Genomic DNA, 22,389 nt, shown 5'->3' on the forward strand with positions numbered 1-22,389 from the left:
GCCTCCCTGATACAAATCTGGCAGTTTTAAGCATTGCACTTCCATTACTGTTAGTTTTTCACATTGCTCTCAAACTATTTATTTGAGGTTAAATATGTAATTAAAAGAAAAACAAAGACAGCTCTCACTGTTGTAAAAGAAGTTAGGTGTCTTACAGTCCTCTTTCTACACACAACCATCCCCCCAAAAGAGAAAGGAAAGCATCTTCTGCTTAGCTCCATTCTTCTGGTTGATAAAAATCCCAGGATCCTGTGCTAGTCACGTAAGGCAGACGTTTAAACCTATCCTTTAAAGAATGTTTCACCAGCAATTTATTTTCTGTCACAGTCTGTGTTTTCTGCCTGTGACGGATGATATTTTGTTCACCTTTGGAGCCTTTGTCCTGTCGTCTTCTGCAGTTAACATCCTCCAACAATGCTTGTGCTATCCATTTGCTAGGGCTGTCTCCCCTGGCTGTCACCCAGCAAGGCTGCCTTCCCCAGGTGTGGCTTTAACCATCGTGTCATTTCTCCTTAACACAGCTCCCACTCCTACCTCCTCTTGAGTGAGTATGTGTGCATTCGAAAAACTTTTCAATGGAACGTCTCTTCTCTCTTTTGTCTCAATACAGCCTGCATCCCAGCATGCACAGCAGCAAGCCTCTGCCAGAGACCCTTTGTAAAATGGTGAAGAGGAAAAGGAAAAGTGACCCAGCGAGGGAGCATAAATCTGCACGCCAGAAAGAAGCAAAGCAAAGATGGAGACAGAGCAGTGATGAGTAGGAAGAAAGATGCCAGAAAAGGTTCCACATCGTGATTTTCACAGGACAGAGAGGCAAGTGCTAGAGCACTGAGAGTGGGTGGAGTGGTCAGATACAGCAAACCAGACAGATGCCACTTAAATTTGAATCTTTAAAAAAATATTGGCAGTACTGGGGTTTTGAACTCAAGGCTTTGTTCTTGCTGGACAGCCACACCCCCAGCCCTTTTTGCTTTAGTTTATCTTTCAGATAGGTCTCAGGATTTTTTTGCTCAGGGCCAGCCTCAGACCACCATTCTCCTATCTATGCCTCCTGAATAGCTGGAATTGCAGGTATGTGCCACTGTGCTTGGCTTGTTTTTTGAGACAGAATCTCACTAATTCTTTCCTCCCTTCCTCCCCCCTGTGCTGGCCTAGAAGCAGGATCCTCCCATTTCTGCCTACTGTGATCTGGGATTATAGACATTCACCATCGTGCCCAACCCTGAATCTCCTTGTTTTCCCCATAAGTACATCTCCTGCAATACTAAAAAAGTATTTCTTATTTCTCTGAAGTCCAAACTTAACTGGGATTCCTGCCCTTTGTCCAGCAGCCTTAACAGGGAGCAGTTAAAAGCCCAGACTGTCACTTAGAATGTCTGTGTTCAAAGCCCTGCCTCTAGCCCTTGCTGTCAGGGTCACCTTGGGTAGAATATTTAATCTTTCTGAGCCTTGGTTTCCTCTTCTTTACAATGGGATTGGTGAAAGGGCTGTTGGGAGGACAACTGGGAGACACAAATTGTATGTGTCTGGAAAACAGAGACCATGTTGAAGGGCTAAGGAGAAGCCAGTCTGGTCAGCCTTCTCCAGGGCCCCCGAGATGTTCAGGCCACACGGATGTGCTGTACAGTGCCCCCATGTGACTTTGAGTCAGGTGTTGATCTCTGAGCCTTGCTTCCCTCATCTGTAAAATGGACCTAATAAGACTGCCTACCGCGTGTGCAGGGCGTGGGGTGCAGAAGCCCCAACTTCATTCTGTTCCCGAGGCTTCTACTGTCCTCAGCCTGCTCTGTCCTCCTGAAGGCCTGGGCAACCCGAGGCACTTGGATCCTCCCCACGCAGATGGAGCAGGAGGCCTGGCAGTTTCAGAAGAAAGAATGGCACCCTGGGAAAAACAGGGTGACACAGAAGCACCCCTTTCTGGACCTTGTGAGGTAGGAGAGCCCCTGCCCAGCAGTTCCCTTTATTTCCTCCTCCCTGCCACCCCTCCTCTCTGGTTGACTGACTCTCAGACCTTTTCCGAGAGGACTCACGCACCCTGGGCTGCAGGTGAGAACAAGACGTATGTACAATTTAAGTGGAATCAGAGTCATGGGTCAGAAGGAAAATCTCTAAAAGTGGGATTTTAGGAATGGGAGGGGCCCTGGGATCAGGAGGAGCTCTCTGGGGCCTTGTGTGCCATCCTACAGAACCCCTTCACTCAGCTTGCGGGCTTTGGGCACTGAACACCTGGTGTCACTGACCCAGGCGAAGATGAATCAGCCTGGTTGCAGTCTACCATGCAAAGTGTGAACACAATTCATGAGTGGTGGGGACAAGAGGAGGGAAGTCAACAGACTTCAGGGTGTCAGGGAGGCTTCCTGGAGGACGAGACATGGCCTGAGTTTGGAAAGAGTGGGTATTAAAGAAAGCTAGGGGACAAAGGAGAAAGCACAGCAGCTCCTAAGTTACGGACCTCCTACGGGAAGCCACCTGATAACAAAGCATCCAAAACAGCCAAAGCAACAATTCCTGAATGCTTCTAGTAAGGCAAAGCAGTTCACACGTGTGACCCACTGAACGCTCACACCCGTCCTTGGAGATAGGTGTTTATAATGTTCCCATTCTCCAGGAGAGGAAACCAAGTCACAGAGCAGTCTGATCACTTGTCCAAATTCACCAAGCAGTGAGCATCAGCGCTCAGCATGACGCCCGGCTTGTCCAGCTCCCAAAGTCTCGCCACACATCCTCAGAATTCCTATTTCCACATGTTTGCTGTTTTCCCTTTGATGGGCAAACCTGGCCCAGGCTGGGCTCCTGCTACACACCAGCACCTGTGTGTGTGCCACAGGGCTGGGGCTGCCTTTCTGTCTCTCTGTCCAGTATCCTACTATCTGTCTTCACAAAGCATCCAATTGAGGAAAGTTCTCAAATGACCAAAATCAATGACTGCATGTTACCTTCAGGTCTTGAATGACAAGAGATGCAATGTTTGACTTGGGGTCCCCTCCCCAAGCACCTAGATGCCCCCATTCACCCCACATAGCTGGGGACAGGAGCCTTTAGGACAAACTGCTCTGATCTGTTCCTTTGCCTTCCACTGGGGGCTGACTTTTCACTTGCTGACTGTTCTTATCTTATTTCCCTCATTGGTTTGAAAATAAATGATATTGTCAAGTTACAAAAGGAAAAGGAAAGCCGGAAGCAGGTCCTGCCACTCTTGATTTCATCGCCTCTCCAGTGCCACTATGTCACAGGGTGCTGTCCTGCACAGTGGGCTGCTGGGCTCCAGTGCAGCTGACCTCAGCTGGGTTTGGCTGGGGGGGTCGGGGAGGGTGATGGTGGGAGGCTGCAGGGTAGAAAGAAAGCAGAAGCCTGACTGTTTCTTGTCCTCACAGTACCACACCCCAGCAGTGACTGATCTTCCCTAAGGTGCTTTTTCTAGCGCTCTATCTTGGTCATTTAAGGGGATGCTGGCTGTGGCTTTAATAACACCACCTTCTCTCTTTGTCCCTCTAGCCTAGGGGCGGACTCACCATCCTTGTTTGATTGCTTCATTCTTTCATCATTTGGTCATAGAGAGCTCACAATCACTAAATTCCTTCTGATTTAAATATGTTGAGTGATTTCTGTTGACCTGGCAGTAGTCTAACCTATCCAGAAAGAGAAGCCAATTTGCTACACAAAGACACCTGGGATACAGTCGAGTCTATAAAACTATCAGTCATCCTACCCAATATGAATGGGTTCAATTCAGTTCAACCCAATAACTCAGTTGAACTCTACTAAGTAAGAGGGATCCAAAATGCAAAAGTTGAACTAGGGGTGTGGCTCAAGTGCTACAATGATTGCCTAGCAAGTGTGAGGCCCTGAGTTCAAACCCCAGTACCATAAAATAACAAAAAACAAAAGTCAAGAAATGCCCGCTCAAGGAGTTAGTCTCTGGTGGCATAGATGGTCATGAGAACTAAGAGTTCAGCCATCTGTCAACAGACTGAAATCCAGGGGATTATGGGATTGATCCTGGAGAGGGCATCTTGGTAGATGGAGGGGTGAGTGGAACTACCAGGTAAGCAGCATGGGGGTGGGAAGGCATGGAAGAAAGACAATGGCCCCAATGGCGTGGGTGAGTAGACGGGGAATTAGGAGGCTTAAGAGTCAAACTTTCCCAGAACACGGCACTAAACTGCCACTCCAAAACCCAGCCAGGCAGACAGCCGAATGAAGCAGACAAGTTAGCCCAGAAGGAGACCTTGGGAGATTTTCACTTGACAGAATAATAAAAAGTGAAAGAAAATATGATTAAATAAACGGTTGGGACAGGGCATGGTAGCATACATCTATTATCCTAGCTACTTGGTAGCTTGGGAGAACTGTGGTTTGAGGCCAGCCCAAGCAAAAAGTTAGTGAGACCCCATCTCAACAAATAAGCCAGGTGTGGGGTTCGTGTCTGTAAGCGCAAATATGCATGAGGCAGTAGGTAGGAGGATTGTGGTCTCAGGCCAGCCCTGGGCAGAAACATGAGAGCCTATTCAAAAAGTAACTAAAAGCAGAAAAGGACAGGAAGTGTGGCTCAAGTGGTACAGTGCCACTCTAGCAAGTGCAAGGCCTTTGCTAGTACAACAACAACAAAAAAAAGGTTTTGGGACAACTAGTTAATTATTTGGAGGGAACATGGATACAGATTTTCTTCCTACTTTTTTCCAAAATAATTGATTAAAGAGTTAACCCCTCCCATCCAAAAAAAAAAAAACCCATAAAATCTAGAAGACACCGTAAGTTAAAGTTGATTGAATTTGGTAATGAAGAAATACTTTCCAAAGCATGGACATATTGTGAAGAGAAAAATAGTTCTAGAAGTTAAACCCCGTGACCAATGTTAAAACTAAAGTGGAATAAACCAAGATTAAAAATTTGCAACAGGAAATGTCAGAGGATTATGTTCATAATACAGAAAGTTTTTACAAACAAATATGGGAAATGATCTGAGGGAAGATAAGTGCTGAATGAAATCTGTGGGAAATTTTAACCAACTGGCAACAGGCGATGTGCAGGTTTTTAATAAGACTTTTTCAATCAAATTGGCAAAGTGTGTTTTGTTGCCTAAATAAAATTCAACACATGGATTGGCAAAATTAATACGATGAAAATGGCTAAGCGATCTGCAGATTCGATGCAATGCCCATAAAAATTTCAATGTTATTCTTTTCAGAAAAAGAAAAATCAATCCTAAAATTTATATGGAAGAATAAAAGATCCCAAATAGCAAAAGCAATCCTGAGCAAAAAGAGCAACGCTGGAGGTATCACAACACCAGACTTCAAATTATACCACAGAACCATAGTAACAAAAACAGCATGGTATAGACACAAAAACAGACACAAAGAATAGTGGAACAGAATAGAATACTCAGAAATAAACCCACATAGCTACAGCCATGTGGGTTCATCTTTGGTGAAGAAGCCAAAAACATACATTGGAGAAAGACAGCCTCTTCAACAAATGGTGCTGGGAAAACTGGTTATCTACATGTAGAAGACTGAAACTAGCCCATGTGTCTCACCCTGTACAAAAATCAACTCCAAATAGATCAAAGATTTTTTTTCAGTATTGTGGTTTGAACTCAGAGTCTGTATCTTGAGCTACAACACCAGCCCTTTTTATGAGATGGATTTTTTTTCAAGATAGTGTCTCACAAATTATTTGCCGTGGCTGACTTTGAACCGTGGTCCTCCTGATCTCTGCACCCTGAGCAGCTCAGATTACAGGCATGAGTCACTGGCACCTGCCTCCAAATGGATCAAAGATTTTAGTGTAAGACCTGAAACACTGAAACTGCTGCAGGAAAAAAAATAGGGAAAATTCTGAAACATATGGGCAGAGGTAATAATTTTCTGAACAGGACTCCAATTGCCCAGGACATAAAAGCAAGAATTGACAAATGGAATTGCATCAAATTAAAAAGTTTCTGTGCATCCAACAAACAATTACCAGAATCAAGAAACAACCCATAGAATGGGAGAAAATCTTCACCAGCTATTCAACAGATGAAGGACTAATATGCAGAATCTACAAACAGATAAAAAACCTAAGCAGAAAAAGGACAAATAATCCAATTAATAAATGGGCAAATGAATTGAACAGACAGTCCTCAGAAGAAGTGCAAATGTCCAGTAAATACATGAGGAGATACTCAACATCCAGCCATACAGGAAATGCAAACCAGTACTACCCTGAGATCCCATCTCACCCCAGTGAGATTGTCGAACATCAAGATATCAAACAAGAACTGCTTGTTCTTGGGGGAAGGGAAGCAGCCCTCAGACTGTCGCTGGGAACATACATCAGTGTACCATGGGGATCAAGTGTAGAGGTTCCTCAAAAAATGAAACAGGGCTGGCGGAGTGGCTGAAGCAATAGGGTGCCTGCCTAGCAAGCACAAAGTCCTGAGTTCAAACTCTAGTACTGCAAAAGCAAAGCAAACGAAAAAAACTAAAAATAGACCTATTTTATGACCCTGCCGTACTACTCTTGGGCAAATATATCCAAAGGAGAGCAAATCAATGTATAAGAGACACCTGCACACCCATGCTTGCTACAACTCTCTTCACAGTAGCCAAACTGGAATCCTGCCCAACAACTGGCGAATGGATAAAGAACATATGACACACACACACACACACACACACACACACACACACACACACACACGCTGGAATATTACTCAGGCAAGCCACAAAGACAAATGAAATTATATAATTTGCCGGAAAGTGGATGGAACTAGAAAGCATCATGCTGAGTGAAACAAGCCAACTGAGAAGGCCATGTTCTCGATTATTTATGGGACCCAGACCTGAAACGACAGTGGTGATGATGGGACATGACTGTAATTGGGGACCATCCGAGGAGGGTCAGGAAAGGATACAGAGGGTGAAGAGGATGGAGGCACGCTGCATGTGTACAATGAAGACGGCACAATGACCCTCCAAGCACGGTTTCAAAAGGGGGAAGGGGGAGAGGGGAATAGAAATACAACTGAGGCACACTCTATGCATGTGTGCAATTATCACGATAAATCCCCACATTATCAATGTATGCTAATTTAAAAAAACTAAGAAAGCTATTTTAAAAACTCAACACTGGTGGGCAAGGTAAAAGACAAGGACTCATCTGTGCTGGGGATGGGCGAGTGTGAATTGCTACATTCCTGGAAACTAATTTTGTAACCTGCATCGATGACCTTAAAAATGCTATGACTTCCTTTCTCCTCAATAATATTACTCGTATGACCCAATTCAAGGAAAATGAGCAGAGACATGTCATCCTAGTGACAGGGAACACAGGCTGCTGTCGGCAGCATCACGGTAACAGTCAGCCACAGACATCACGTGACAAAGGTACTTCATAGCAAAGACAACAACAAAGAGAAGGGAGAAACCAGACAAGTAAGGAGAAACCAGACAAGGGGCCCATCTTGCCTGGAAGCATCAGGGAAGTTCTACCTGGAAGGTGATGTTTAAGTTGAGTCCTGAAGGATGAAGAGGAGTTTACTAGGTAGAATAGAGGAGGCTCCTGGCAGGAAGAACATATGTGAGTGTGGGAGACCTGAAAGAGTACTTTGAGGAACAGTGAGGACTTTGATATGGCAGAGTTTAGACTGTGCCTAAAGGGGACAGAGGGGAAGGTGAGGTCAAGGCAGGGAGTCAGTCAATGGAGCCAGGAGGACGCTGGTCAACTTGACTGTGTAAATTGAGCTGCAGGAAGATTAGATTTGTTTCAAGAGTTTTCTAAAGCTTCCAGGAGGCTCAGGTGAGAGACAAGCCAGGACTTGCTGAGGTTTAGCCCAAGGCAAATGCTGGGGAGAGATTAGAGAGGTAGGAAGGGTCAGGACTGCCAAGATGGAATAGAGAAAGACATTATTCCTGAATTTGTGATTTTTTTTGAGACAAATAGGAACAAATTATCAGAATATAACTGACGAATGGAATCAAGGTTTTGAGAAGTACCAAGGCAATAAAAAAATAGGTATTTGGAAGTTACTGCCTCAAACAGTGGGTATTCCAGAATATTCGCTTGCACATGGTGTCAGTCTTTCCCCAACGAAAATAGAACTTCTTGTCTTCCAGGGAGGTGCCCAGGAAGCACAGTACACTCCTGAGGCCCGGGTGGGCTGGCAGATGGATGCTTACTGTTTCCAGCATCTGTTGGTCCTGGCCTGTTCTCTACCAGCCCACCCCTGATAATGGAAGTGAGATATCTGAAATTTTGAACTACTACCTTTGAATGCATTGGTGGCCTAACTCAAAGTATGAGTTTTCTGTGAATGGCTACAGGATCCCCTCCACCAAATGGAGGGATCATTGAGCGATCATGGCGGACACTGGAGTTGGTTGTGCACACACACACACACGACACTCCATCCAACCCAAGTGGCCTACATTTTTGCCTTCAACAGCTCTGTGTTTGACTGTGGGCTCTTATTTATAAGATGAGGGGAAAGGAAGTTGGGGTTGATTGTAGGCTACCAACTGTGCTTGACAGTGAGGCCCTGGGTCATGGCCAAAAAGGCCACCTCCTTAAATATGTCAGAGAGAGGGGAATATATTACCCATAGTCCCCTGTCACTGGGAATGCAAGTATAAAAACACATGGTGGGTATGGTGTGAAGGGCACATGCTTTTGATCCATGTTGGCAGGCAGAGAGGACAAAGGGGCCTAGGAGATGCATTTGGACATTTCCATTTGTTATGGCCACCTGAGGGCCCAGAGGACAGAGCTAGGTCCACATTTTGCAGCCTGTTTCCCAAGAGTACTGTTGTTATTACAGAAAGCTTTAAGCCAGTGACAGCTCAGTGACAACCAGGCTTAAAATCCCAAGTGTTTGATCACTGAGTAAAAGCTGGCAATTAGCCCCATGGCCCCTGCTATCACTTGTTTTTCTCAAGATTGGACGCCAACCTCCAGATAAAAATTGGGCCCCACGTTGTAGATGCATGGTTTGTGGTGATGGCATCACGGGTCCTAACCCCCAGCAAAGCTTGGGAAATATCTTTTCCCAACTTGTGCTACAAGGCCCACCAGAAACAACACTCCATCTTGGGGGACACTCACTGCAGCCTTATCTTTTGGGCACCCCATGAGCTTTTAGGGTAAATATTAAGTGATTGTAATGACACCAGAAACAAGATTTAAATGTCTCTCTCCCAGAGCACTGGAGGAGGGGGGGGGTCCTCCAGCTTGGGCAGGCAGTGCTGGTTTGTTGACACCGTGTCCCTGGACCTGGTTTTATCCTCATGTTAATTTTCTAGCATTTTCCTGCAAAGGACCAGGCAACAAATATTTTCAGCTTTGTGGGCCATGTGGACTTACCTATGACTACTCAACTTTGCCTGTATAGCACTACAGAAAACATACATAAGCAAATGGATGAAGCTGTGTGTAAATAAAACTTTATTTACAAAAACAGACAGTGGGCTGCAGCTTGTTGAACTCTGCTCTAATGCTGACCAATGGAAAAACCATACAAGTGTTAGAAATGAAGTCAGTGGTGGTCCATTTGCAAGGCATTTAAGCCTAGCTGCTTTGCTATCAGCTTGTGGATGTGGGGGAACTTAAACTGGGTGGGGTAGATCACAATAGAGTGAGGGAATTGTGCCAGAAAGCATGTATCACATGGAGACCTTCCTGCCCAAAGGCAGATAACCATCTAAAGGCTGCCTCTAAAATTTGACCAATTCTAGAGGCATATTTTAAATAATGCAGTAGGAATCAGGCGACGTCTGAGAAAAGACTGTACATCCCATAGTACTCGGCCAATGAGGAACTGAGGGAGGGACTTGCACACTAGACAATATCATGCTTGTTGTGACAACTTCAGGGCACCCAACCTTGCAAGGTCATCATAAAGTCTCACTTTCATGTACTCCACCTGTCTCTGAGTCCATTCTTTGAGTTTGGGCAGGTGAGCATATTTCTCACAGAAGCCACATAGATGATTTAAAATTATCTCGTCACCACATTTAGGAAGTACAATGACACATTGGAAATTAATTCTAATATTACATTTTGTTTAATGTGGCCAGTGGCTGCACATTGCTCCTTGCCAATACTTTTGTATTCCAGCTCATGAGAGGAGGGAGGGAGAGCACATTTCCTATTGTTTCAGAGTTCAGACTCTGAAATCACCGCATCTTTTCCTTTCTTAATACTGGTGAGAACACAATGAGGTGGTGCGTCCAGCCACAGAGGATGCTGGGAAATGTAGTCTCTAGCTGGCTGGTCATGTGCTTGGCTAAAACTTGGACTGGCAGAGCTTTCACTAAAAGGAAGAAGGGTGGGGGGAAAGTATTGTTAGGTAGTTAGCACTGTTGTTATTCCACCTACATCTTATTAATTTCTTTTTCTGATTCCGAAATAACGCTCTCATCAAAGGCTGGTCCTGAAAGTCAATCTGTTGGAAGCTGTGCTAGTCAGCTGTCACTTGAAAAATACCTGAGATAAACAACTTAAAAACCAGAAAGGTTTATTTTGGCTCAGAGTTTCAGAGGTTTTAGTCTGTGGTCATTTGACCCTGTTGCTTTGGCTTGTGGCAGCACAGCACATCAAGGCAGGAATATGTGTGTGTGTGGAAGACCTACTCACCTGGTGGTGGCTGGAAAGCAAAGAGAGAGAGGAGGGGCCAGGGTCACACTGTCTCCTTCAACGTAATGTCTCCAGTGATCTAACTTCCTTCCCCTAAGCCCCCCTACTTCAGGTTCTGCACCTCTCAATACTGCTGGGCCTTTTGTGGAACATTCAAGATCCAAACTGTAACAGAAGAGAAATGATAGATTGAATTAAATTTCGCCCAAGGCAGTCCCCATACGTACTTTAAATGTGGCCTAAAGATTTCTCCATAGTGAATTGAAACTCAGTGTGTACACAGGCTGCAACCTAGTGTTGTAACAAGTAGCTGAGTGTCAGCCAGTCACAAGCAACCTTGTGTTCAGTTCATGGCCAAATAAGACAGCCATGAGCTGTGAGCAGTTGGGCTGTCTCTGCACTTCACTTCCATTTTCTGTAGGTCACTTCCTTGTCTGTGGCTATAAATACAGTCTGCTTCTGTGGTGGGTAGGACATTTGGAGCTATTTGGGTCCAGGATGCTGTCTGATTTTTGAATCATAAATAAAACCAACTAAGATCTGCACATCTAGATTGGCTGTTATTTTCTCTTTTGACAGGGGGATGGGGTCTTCTGGCTCCGACTCTTTCTCCTCTCTTCTTCTCCATCTCTCTGCCGTTCTCCCATCCCACTCCCTGAACCCCTCTGTCTGCATGGGTTGCATCCTCACAAATGTGGTGGCTTAAAACAATAGAAATTTAGTCTCTTAGGATTTTGGAGGCCAGAAGTCAAAATCAAGGGCAGCGCCACGCTCCCTCCAAAACCCTCTGGGAAAATCCCTTCTTGTTGTTTCTTGCTTCTGGTGGCTCCTGCTCTTTCTGAGCTTACAGAGCCATCACTCCAGTCTCTGCTTCATCTTTACCCCGCCTGCTCTTCTGTGTCTCTCTGTGCACTCCTCTCAAAAGGACATCACACACTGGGTTTCTGACCCGTCATAAATCCAGGATGGCTATACCTGTGAAGACCCTCTTTCCAGGAAAGGTCACATTCCAGGAGGGCATGAGTTGGGGAGCCACTACCCAAACCAGCCCACTACATTATCTTACCAGAATTCTGACTTTCTACTCACCCTCATTTTTGCTTAGAGTCCTGAATTCCTGCCACTCCTAGCCCTGTCCAGATAGGAGAGGGATCACACTGTCTAGTTCTAGCACTGAAATAAATGCATCCTGGAACATGTCCTGAAGTCACTGGTCACTGCTGCCACGTGTGACCTATCATCTCATCTATGAAAGGCTAATGTCCCACCACGAACAGACTCATGGGAAGCTGGCAGCCTCGGTGCTTTGCAGGTGCTTTGTTTGTCTCTTTCTGACTTTCTTGTAGTTCTTTGCAAAGAGCCCTCTTGGTTTTGCCTGGAGTCCTCCTTTCACAGACCAGTGGGTAGGAATGGCCATGCTGACCAGGGTGAGGCCACTGCCTGTTCTGTGACTCCTGTCTCTTCTTTCTGCCCCTCACCCCCATCTCCACCCCACCAGCCCCGTGTGACCCTCATTTGCACCATTGTAACAATTCTAATTGGCCGGTTCACACCTCTTCCCGGCTACAAACTGTTTTCTACATAGAGGCCAGAGTGCTCTCTCTGAAGCCCTTTTTTTAAATTTTATTCATATGTGCATACAATGTTTGGGTCATTTCTTACCCCTTACCCCACCCCCTCCCTTAACTTCCCCCACCCCCCGCCCCGCTCCCTCCCTTACCCCCCCTTACCCCTCGCTATCCGGCAGAAACTATTTTGCCCTTATCTCTAATTTTGTTGAAGAGAGAGTATAGGCCATAATAGGAAGGACCAAGGGTTTTTGCTGGTTGAGATAAGGATAGCTATACAGGGATTTGACTCACATTAATTTCCTGTGCGTGTGTGTTACCTTCTAGGTTAATTCTTTTTCATCTAACCTTTTCTCTAGTTCCTGGTCCCCTTCTCCTATTGGCCTCAGTTGCTTTAAAATATCTGCTTTAGTTTCTCTGAGTTGAGGTGATAGCAACAAATGCTATCTAGTTTTTGAGGTGTCTTATCTATCCTCACCCCTCCCTTGTGTGCTCTCACTTCATCATGTGATCAAAGTCCAATCCCCTTGTTGCTGAAGCCCTAACTTGACGGTGTCACCTTCTTGCTATTAAGCTGAGCTGTCCCCTTGTGTGTAGAAAATTAGCAAATATGCATCTTGCACTGTGCACCATGTACTGTCTGAAAAAATTTACACACAGCAGTGTCAGATTAATATTCCCACTGATGTCTTCATAGTCCACACAAGCAAGCAGAAATTTCATCATAGCTAGTAAGTGATCGAGGTTGGACTTGAAGCCAGGCAGATGGGCTCTACAGTCTTGGATTCTTACTTTCCACTTTAGTAATGGCCTGGAGGGCCTCTGAAGCCTCCATGATGCCTCTGCTACCTTATTGGTCTCTTCTTCTCCTGTACTCTGAGTTCACTGGGCTGCTTGCTCTTCCTTGTATTCTTCCTGCTCCTGCTCACCACAGCCTTTGCACACAATCTACCCTCCTCTGAGCACACGCTCCCCTCCCTCCTAGCAAAGGCAATTCCTCCTCACTTTTGTAGGCTTTAGGTCAGTGCTGCAGTTCATGGCCTCCTGAGTAGATCAATCCTTGGGGCTTTCAGAACACTGAGCACCGAGACCCTCCCCATGCAGCAAAGACCTCAGTTCCACCTCCTGGTTCAGATGGTTATTTGATAATGCCCCTCCTGTACTCCCACTTCCTTCAGCTCAAGCGTAAACCCCGTGTTTGCTCTCCACTATCCCTCCAGGAGCCGCCACAGGGTCTGGTATTTGCAGAATAAGGAAATGGATGAAGATCATAGGTCAGGTTTTAGAAATGTTCCAAACCCATTCAGATGACAGAAAAACTAACAAGGGGAGAGGACGAACAATGTGGCTTTGTTGTACAGTCCCGATATAGTTAGGTGCCACCCCTGGCACCTAACGTGTAGAGTAGGGAGTGAGCAGGCTACAATGCAAGAGAGCCTAGCTTTTAGACCAGGCCAACCTTGAACTTTCATCCTCAGGGCTAATGTTCTGCCATGTTTATGTGGATTTCAGAGGCTCCTTCTTTTTCATTTCAAATGTCAATGTTTTTGAAAGCAAACTTCATCTTATCACAGAGCTGTACATTTAGTGAAACGTATTTTTTGTTGGTCCCTGAAAAGCAGTTATGAGATCAATGGTGAGTCCCACAATCAATGACATTTTTGGAATTAAGAAGTTCCATTTGTGGCCTTGGGTACATTCTTTGCTTTTCTGAATCTTAATTTCCTTATCTATCAAAGGGCAAGGGTGTTTTAAATATTAGAGATGTATGTAGACCCTCACCACAGTGGCTGGCTGCATTACTTCCTTGACAGAAAGTCCACTATGAGGTGCATAAAATAGGTGTCAGATTGGTGTTTTGCTAGAACAATCTACATACTGTACTCACAAGGTTAGTCATATATTTGGCTACTCAAAATTTCCAAGAAGAAATGAGTGAATTTTGAGGCTCTGTCTTCTGTACATTTTAATTAATGCTGCATAAAAACTCTATCGTGTGTCTGCATTTTCTCAGGAATGCTTCCTTAGTATTAGACATGGAGCGAGAGCCACTGCTCAACCATCACCAGAGTGTGCTCTTAGGGCCAGTTTTTTCTCTTCCATTTTCTAAAGACCATGCTCTACAAACATCTGATATAGGACCTTGCTTCTTCCCTACATTAAAAATGATAAGGAGTTTGACTCATCTACGAAGTACATAATTTGTTATTTTTTTAACTCAGGGCAATTACTTGTTCTATTTCTAATGCTTCCCAGTTTATTCTTGGAGAGCATTAGTCAGTGCAACTATATTTCAGTAAAAGATTCTGTTTGATCCGACCCAGTAGCTGGTGTATAATCTAGGTGAAGCCATCCGAAGTCTTCATTTGCGTCACGATTTGCTCTTTTCCTTGACTTCAGCCAGGGCATGAACAATGCTATAAATTAAGCCTTCAGATGATCCTGTGAAAAATTATGCATTTATGGACGACCTCCCTTAGGAACGTCACAGGCCTGATAAATGTCTTCACCATATTTAACTTGGCACACTGATGTGTGCTAAGAATAAACTAGAAAACTTATAGTCAGATAAAATGGACTGATGACACCTTTCAAGCAATGATGTCCCCATCCTTTTCCTGCCGATTGGAAGACTAGCCACAGGGAAAGACAGTTCAAAGCCTACCTTTTCCATTGACCACTTTTGTAAAGGGTCTTTGTAGATGTAATTATGTTAAGAATCTTGAGATGATGGATTATCCTGGGGGAGGGGAATCTTAACTCTAAGAGCTAGTGTCCTTGCAAGAGAAAGGCAGAGGGAAATAAATTGAGGCAGCAGTGAGGAAAAGGCCATATGAAGATGGAAGAAGACATTGGAAAGACATAGCCACAAGCCAAAGATGCCCAGAGCTACCAGATGCTGAAAGAGATGAGAAGGACTCTCTCTTGGATTGGAGCTGTGGGAGGGAGTACAACCTTGTCACCTGATGTCTTGATCTCAGACTTTTGGCTTACACAACCGAGGGAATCAATTTGTTATTTTAAGCTCCACATTTGTGGTACTTTGTTATTGCAACTCTAAAAAAAATTAACATACTGGTTTTCTTTTTTTGGCTTGAAAACTTAGTGTTAAGACAATTCCCAAGGAGATGAGAATTTCAGAATCTGAGTAGTGATAGTATCACTGAAAGTGTCTGCTTTTCTCTGAAGTTTACTTAAAATAATTTCTCATCAACTGAATCAATTAGGATCCAACTAGCAAGATAGAAACCACTTCAGACATTCATAGAGACAGGATTTAATGCTGGGATTGGTGGTCCCAGTAATAGAGGGGCTGAGGAGTCAGTGGGCCACAGACCAATCATCCAGAAATTAGTAGCAACAGGAAGTCATGACCACCCCCAGGGAGGAGTTAGTTACCAGAGCCCAGGGGGCAGAGCTATTTGAGTGTGGACATGTGTGTTGGGACACCGAAGCTAAGCGGGCACTACCTGAGGTGGAGAGGGGAAGGAGAAGTGTCCAGCTCTCCCTTCCTCACTCTTTGTCTATTGACAGTCCCTCTTATTGGCTGAGCATGAGGACAGCCCCCTGAGAAAGTCACCTAAGAGACTGCCTGTAGGGGCCAGAGCAGGAAAAAGCAAAGGAAACACCAAGGACAAAGCCATCAGGAGTCTTTCGTGAGGAAGCACTTCTGAATGGTGGCATTCTGCTTGTTGACTAGATGACTTGGCACCACCCTCCCTTTTTTTTTTTTTTTTTTTTGGTGGACTGGGATCAGGACTTTGTACTTGCAAAGCAGGAGCTCTACTGCTGGAGCCATGCCTCCAGTCCATTTTGCTCTGGTTATACTGGACATGGGGGGTCTCACAAGCTATTTGCCTAGGCTGGCCTTGAACTGCAGTCCTCCCGATCTCAGCCTCCTGTTGGGTCTGGGGACCTAAAGGGCAGATGAGTGAGTCAGTATCCCATCCCCCATGGAGAGCACTGTGAGCCTTGCACCCTGAGAAGGAGTTACCTGGTCTTGTAAATCTGCCATGGGACTGATAAACAGAATGCTCTCAAGGTTGTTTCCCCCATAAAGGGCAAACAGACCAGCTCATCGAAAAGGGCCCACATATGTGAATCCACGGCCAATGGAAAGAACCCACCTAACCCTTACCCTAACCCAGAGTTAAAGTGCCAATAAAAAGCCCCAGCCTTCACATCAGCAGGGAGCCACCGGTTTCTGGGCTCTGCTGCACTGCTCTAGCTGTAGTCTTTCCTTTCTGTAATAAATCCTACTTTGTGTGCCGACCTTGTTGTCTCATGAGTCAATGAGCTGCCTCATGAGTCAATTCTTTGGCCCATGTAGGCAAGAACTCTGACACTGGCCTGCAACATTCCCAAGTAGCTAGGATTATAGGCATGAGCCATTGACACTCAGCTAAACTATCCCTCTCTTTATTTCCCTCTCTGTGGTATATCACATCCTAATTTCTAGAACCTATGAATATGTTATCTTAAATGGCAAAAGGAATTTTCCAGATCTGATTAAATTAATGATTTTGAGATGCGGAGATTATTCTGGATTACCCAGTGGGCCCAATGGATCACAGGGAGCCTCATAAGAGGGGGACAAGAGGGTCATTGATTAAAAAAGGAGAGGTGACAACACAAGCAGCGGCTGGAAGGATGCCTTTGGGAGATGGGGGAGGAACCACAAGTCAAAGAAAGCTGGAAATGTCAGGAAGTAGATTCTCTGGAAAGGATCACATCCTTGCCCACACCTCCACGTTAGCCTCATAGTCCAATCATAGGCTCCTGGCTCCAAAAAGGTAATACCGCAATGTGGATTTAAGCCATTCAGCTTGCAGTAATTTTATACAGCGGCAATAAAAACCACTAATACATCCCCTACTCCAAATATTAGGATAAAGCACCCAGCATTACTGTCTCTCCAACTGACTGCCAATGAACTCTCTCTTTCCTTCTTCACCCATTCCTCAATGTAACTGCTTCATCATGAGAGTTCAAGATAAAGTCAAATGGCCAAGAAAGTAGGGGCGGTCATTTCATGCATTCTGAAGGGTTTTCAGCCACACTATTTGTGCTCACAATGTTACAATGATTTTGTGTAAAAGTTTGATTTACGCCTACAGAATAGTGCTGAATCCAAAACCTGCGGTCAATTGGTCATCACACTGCGTTCTGACAAATGCCACATTCTAACCTTTAGGCATAATCACTTGTTTGGTAGTTGGCCACCATAACTTTGGTGATTTTTGTTAAAACTATAAAATGTATTCTGCTATTGCTTGAATGGCTTCAGCTAATGAAGCAGACTTGATTCAGATAAATGATGTGGAGAAGGGTACTTTCTAGAATAATGGCTCATGCTTTTGCAAGAGTTTTTACATGTGAATAAAAGGTTCCAATACTGCTTTCCTTTCTTCTTTCTCCATTTGGTGAGAAGGGTATAAAAGGAAGAAAAAACTCAAGTCTGTTTTATGCCAAGAGGTAGCCCGGTGGCAATACTGTAATTTAACACCACAGACCTATGTTAAGAGACTGGCTTTGCATACCTTTTGCATTTGGTTCTCAGATCTTATCAGAGAGGTCTGATAAGCCAAATTTTTCAGCTGAAATAGTTGAATCTTGGCAGGTCAAGCTCATCCAGGTGGTAAGGGTTTGAGCTGGAATTCTTGGATCAAATATTTCAAGGGCAGTATTATTATAATTATATTAATATTATATTATTGCTGTTGTTTTGATCCAGCGGGGGTGGGGAGAATGGGGGGGTTGGGGGGATGGGGGGTGGGGGAGTGGAGTGGGGTTGGCGGGTGTTGTATGCCAAGAAGCAAAACCGATCCTGGTCTGGAAAAGAGTGAATGGCTTGAGCTTCATTCATTCATTCACACATTTAGTCCTCCATTGACCAGACATTTCGGGGGACTTAGCACGAATGAGGTACTGTGCTGGGCAGCAGGGGTCACAGGTGGGAAAACACAGGTCCCTGTCTTAGAGATTGACATTGTTCTCTCCATAGAGCCAGGAAACACAGTCCGACCTGGAAGAAACCCTAGACTCACAAATCCTACACCTGCACCAGACCTCAGGGGGGTATTTTCATGTGAAAGGGAGGCAGCGAGCAGCTGGACTCTAGATAAGAGTCACGTAGGTCTGAGTTCAAATCCCGGGTCTGTAACTTACCAGTCAGACCTCTTTAGCCACACTTCCTTAGTTGGGGCTGACATTAGCACATGCCCTAGAAGGTCAAGGTGAAAATTCTCATAAGATGACAAAAAAATGATCAACTCAGGATCTGTCCATAGTGAGAGTGCACTGTCACTACCATGCTTTTCACCATATACACTCTCTCTGCCACTACTGGATATCTAACGTTTATGTGTCATATCAACTTATCTATGTTGTGGGTGCCTTCAAGACTGGGGAATCTATGGAGGTGTGGCTCAATGGTAGAGCACCTGCCTAGCAAGCACAAAGCTCTGAGTTCAAAGCCCAGTACTGCCAAAAAGATTGGGGAGCCAAAGAGATGAGGCTGAATATCTCTTGCCTCTCTTTAAAGTACAGATTAGAGCGCACACTATCCTTCTGCAGTGCCATGACTGCCCAAGCCCCCATTCCATCTCCCAGCCCTCTTCTCCAACCTGACTTTCTGGTTTCCTCTGTTACTTGCTCCAGTCTATCCTTTGAACAACATGTCACTTGGAAACTGCGTGGCCAATCTCATCCCTCCCTTGCCTTCCAATCACTCCATTTGCACCTAAAATGGGCCAAACTCCTCCGGTGCTCACAAGCCCCCACTGTCTCAGTTCTGCCACCTCACCTCCCTTCTGTCCCTTGAGCACACCAAACCCTTCTGCTCCAAGGCCTTCTGTCTTCTGTCCCTGTGTTCACCATGACCTTCCCAACCATGCCCGGACTTGCCCTGCCCTCTCTTCAAATGTGGTGTCCCTTCCACTCCCTTGCCTGGTGCATTTCCTCAGGCTAACTGCCAGCTCCCTTGCGGGTCCCTCAGACTGGGTGGGAAGCTCTCTGGACACCACCTGCCTTGTTCACTGCTGCATCCCCAGAGCCTGGCCCACATTGGGTACTCTCAGTATTTGTTGGATGAAAGAATGAATACCTCACGTTTTCCAATTTGAGGTTTGAGGAAACTTACTTTATGGTTCAGTATCACTATTGATATCCAATTTTTTAATTGTACATGCTTGAGCTACAGCCATTTACCTACAACACCAAAAAGCTGCAGACAGGTTTTGTCCCTCTCCCACAAGCCCGTGGACCCCACTGGACAGAGTAGCAAGAAGACACTTGTTTACGTTCCATAATTCCAACTTCCAGGGCAGGAAAGGGGTCTAGAGCCTTGTGGTTGCCTAGAAAAGTCCAGAAAACCAGGACGAACGCCAGTGCAAGGAAATGAAGTCTTCACCCAGATGGAGCCGGTTCCATAGCGCTATGAAAAAGGGCGGGCGGGTCACATTCAGCACACCAAGAGGACATGGCTCCCTCTCTTTATGTTCCTGAGATGCCCCGCATAGCCTCAGAAGGAACCAGCACTGCCAACACCTTGACCTCAGACTTCCTGCCTCCAGGACATGTGTGTAAGCCACTCAGTTTGTGGCCTTTTGTTATGGCATCCCTGGCAAACGAGACATTTGGGTTAAGTAAAGCATATTATTAATTACTTCTTTTGTTTACTTTTTAAAAATGTGGTTCACCGAAGGCTTAAAATTACACATGTAGTGTGCACTTTATTCTATTTGACAACACAAGAGACTTGACCTTGAGTGGGGGGGTGGGGAGAGGAGAAGCTCCCTGAAAAAGTGATGTTTAGCTGGGATCACAGTCACCTGGACTCGGATGAGGGAGTGGGGCTGGTGGGGTGTGGAAGGGCTGAGAGCTCCGGGCAGAGGCAGCGGTCCATACAGACACTCAGGCAGGACAGTGCCTGAGACACCAGTCCTCCTAAAGACACACTCCTCTGGCGTTTCTCTGGGGGAAAGGCCTCCCTGCAATCCCACCCTGACCGCTGAGGGGCGCTGTGGTGCACAACCACAGGCATGGATTTGTACAAAGGACTGAACAGAAAGTTATGGGGAGTACAAACGAAAGGTTAGGGTAAATAATTAACCTAATTATTTACAGATGCAAACAATTCAGGCCTACTTGGAAAATGAGAGGAGGCTGTTATGAAATTGAATGATTTCAAGTTACGAAAACATTCTCAGTCATTGCTCAAAGGAAAAAGCTCTAGTTTACCCTTGGGAGCCAGAGGTGACCTTGACCTTCAGGTTGTCCTCTTCCTACCAGGCAGTAGGATCAGTTTTTATTGGATTACCAGAGATAACAGCCCCACAAGAATTTTAATATAAGGCCCACCAGATTCTAATCTCTGTGCCCAGAAGAGGCCTCCAACAAGGGTGTACACCCAGCGATCTGAGGAACAGGCACAAGACTGCTTAGAAGATGACAGGATGGGATGGACTGCAGATTCATGTATTTGTTTCCAAGCTTAGCTCTACTGCCTTCAAATATATCTGGTTCTTGTGAAAATTTTTCCTCAATACTTTGGAAGATAACCGTGTAGTTGGTTAGTGCAGGAACAACTTTGATGCAACTCACTTTGCAGGCAGTCTTGTTCCCCTCTACCTCCATGCTGTGCTGAAAACTCCTACTGCCTGATGTTTCCACTCATTCATTTTATAAGCATTTCTGAGGCTCAGAGAGATGGCATGAGTAAATTCACAAAGACAGAAGGACAGGGTGTGTCCATTTTGGATGAAGCTTCATCCCTGTGATGGAAGCTGAATTTGAGAAGCTGACCTTCGCACCCTGACGCAACCTCCTGGTCTACAGATCTCAGTGGCTCCAGCAGCCTAGAGAACCTTCAGTCCTCCCTGGCTTCTCTCTGTGTGGCTTTCCCTCTTCCTTAGTGCTTATTTCAGATGACTCAAATCCCAGTGAGGTCCAGGACACTCTCCCAGTCAACTGGGGATGCCGGGATGGACCTGAGTCCTTCTTTCATTCTTTCATTTATTCAGCCAACAAATGTCTGAGAGGCTGAGCTGTGCCCGGGCCTGTGCTGGACATTGGGTTGTGACAGAGAGTTGAGCACCAGCAACTCTGTCTCCAGCTCCCACAGGACCAGCAGTTGCGGTGCTGCCCACGTTGTCTCTCTGAGGCTCAGCACCGTCCACACATCCACTCATTCTCCAACTGGGTGATTCTAGGCCTTCGGGACTGAGCAGAGAACAAGATGGCAGTATCTCTGCCTCCAGGAGGTTCACAACTGAATGAGGAAAACAAACATTCAACAAATGAATGAGCAAAGGAATATACACTATGTCAGCCAGTGGGACCGGCTCAGGAAGAAAAGGTGTGTGACTAGAATGAGGGTGACGGGGTGCCCTTTCAGATGGGGAGCTGGGAAGCCTGCCTAAAATCTGCACGTTGGAGAGAAGAGCTGATTAATGCAAGAGACCACAGCCATGATTCCTCCAAGGGTGGAGCTGACAGCGAAGGAATCCTGCCGGACTGTCCTCCGTCCCTGGGATACCCAAGCAGACCAGAGGCTTATGGGGCAGGCAGGCAGGTAGCTTCCCATCATCTCAGTCGACCCCATGGCTAACAAAGATGCATCTGAAGTACTCAGTGTCCTCTGTGGCTGCAGACAGTGTGACCAGGGGATCATAGTGAACTAGCAGGGACAGTCACAGAGTGACAGAACAGTCTGGCCACGTGTGCGCTCTCCTCCCTGCTGGGAGTCCTTCATCCATGTGGGGAAGGGGAGTGTCATTTCTCAGAACTGCTGGATCACAACCTAATTATCCCTGGAGCCATGAATGAGAGGAGCAGGGCTCCTGTCACCTGGCACTGGGAAACGGGTCAGTGGCCAGGACAGAATGTGCAGCTCTGGAGAAGCACACAGCCTTGCCAGCCACGCACCCCAGGGTGGCCTACTGAACTTTAGTAGAGACACTTGTACAGACCTGTGCTCAGCACCTCACTGAGCAAGGCATCACGGCCACTTTTCTCCTAGGCGGGAGAATGAGATCTGGTCCTGTGCTGACCCCCGCAACAAGCAGTTGCCCTCACCGGACCCTGGGGCCGCTCCAAGTCCCCAACATTCTCAGGCTCAGCTCTTGGTGGCATTGGGAGCTGCCTCATTTTCTCTCTGCTCTACCTCCCTGCTTTTCCCTGAGAGCCCTCGATTGCAAATGGG

Source organism: Castor canadensis, chromosome 9 (assembly GCF_047511655.1).
Source record: "Castor canadensis chromosome 9, mCasCan1.hap1v2, whole genome shotgun sequence".
Taxonomy (NCBI): domain Eukaryota; kingdom Metazoa; phylum Chordata; class Mammalia; order Rodentia; family Castoridae; genus Castor; species Castor canadensis.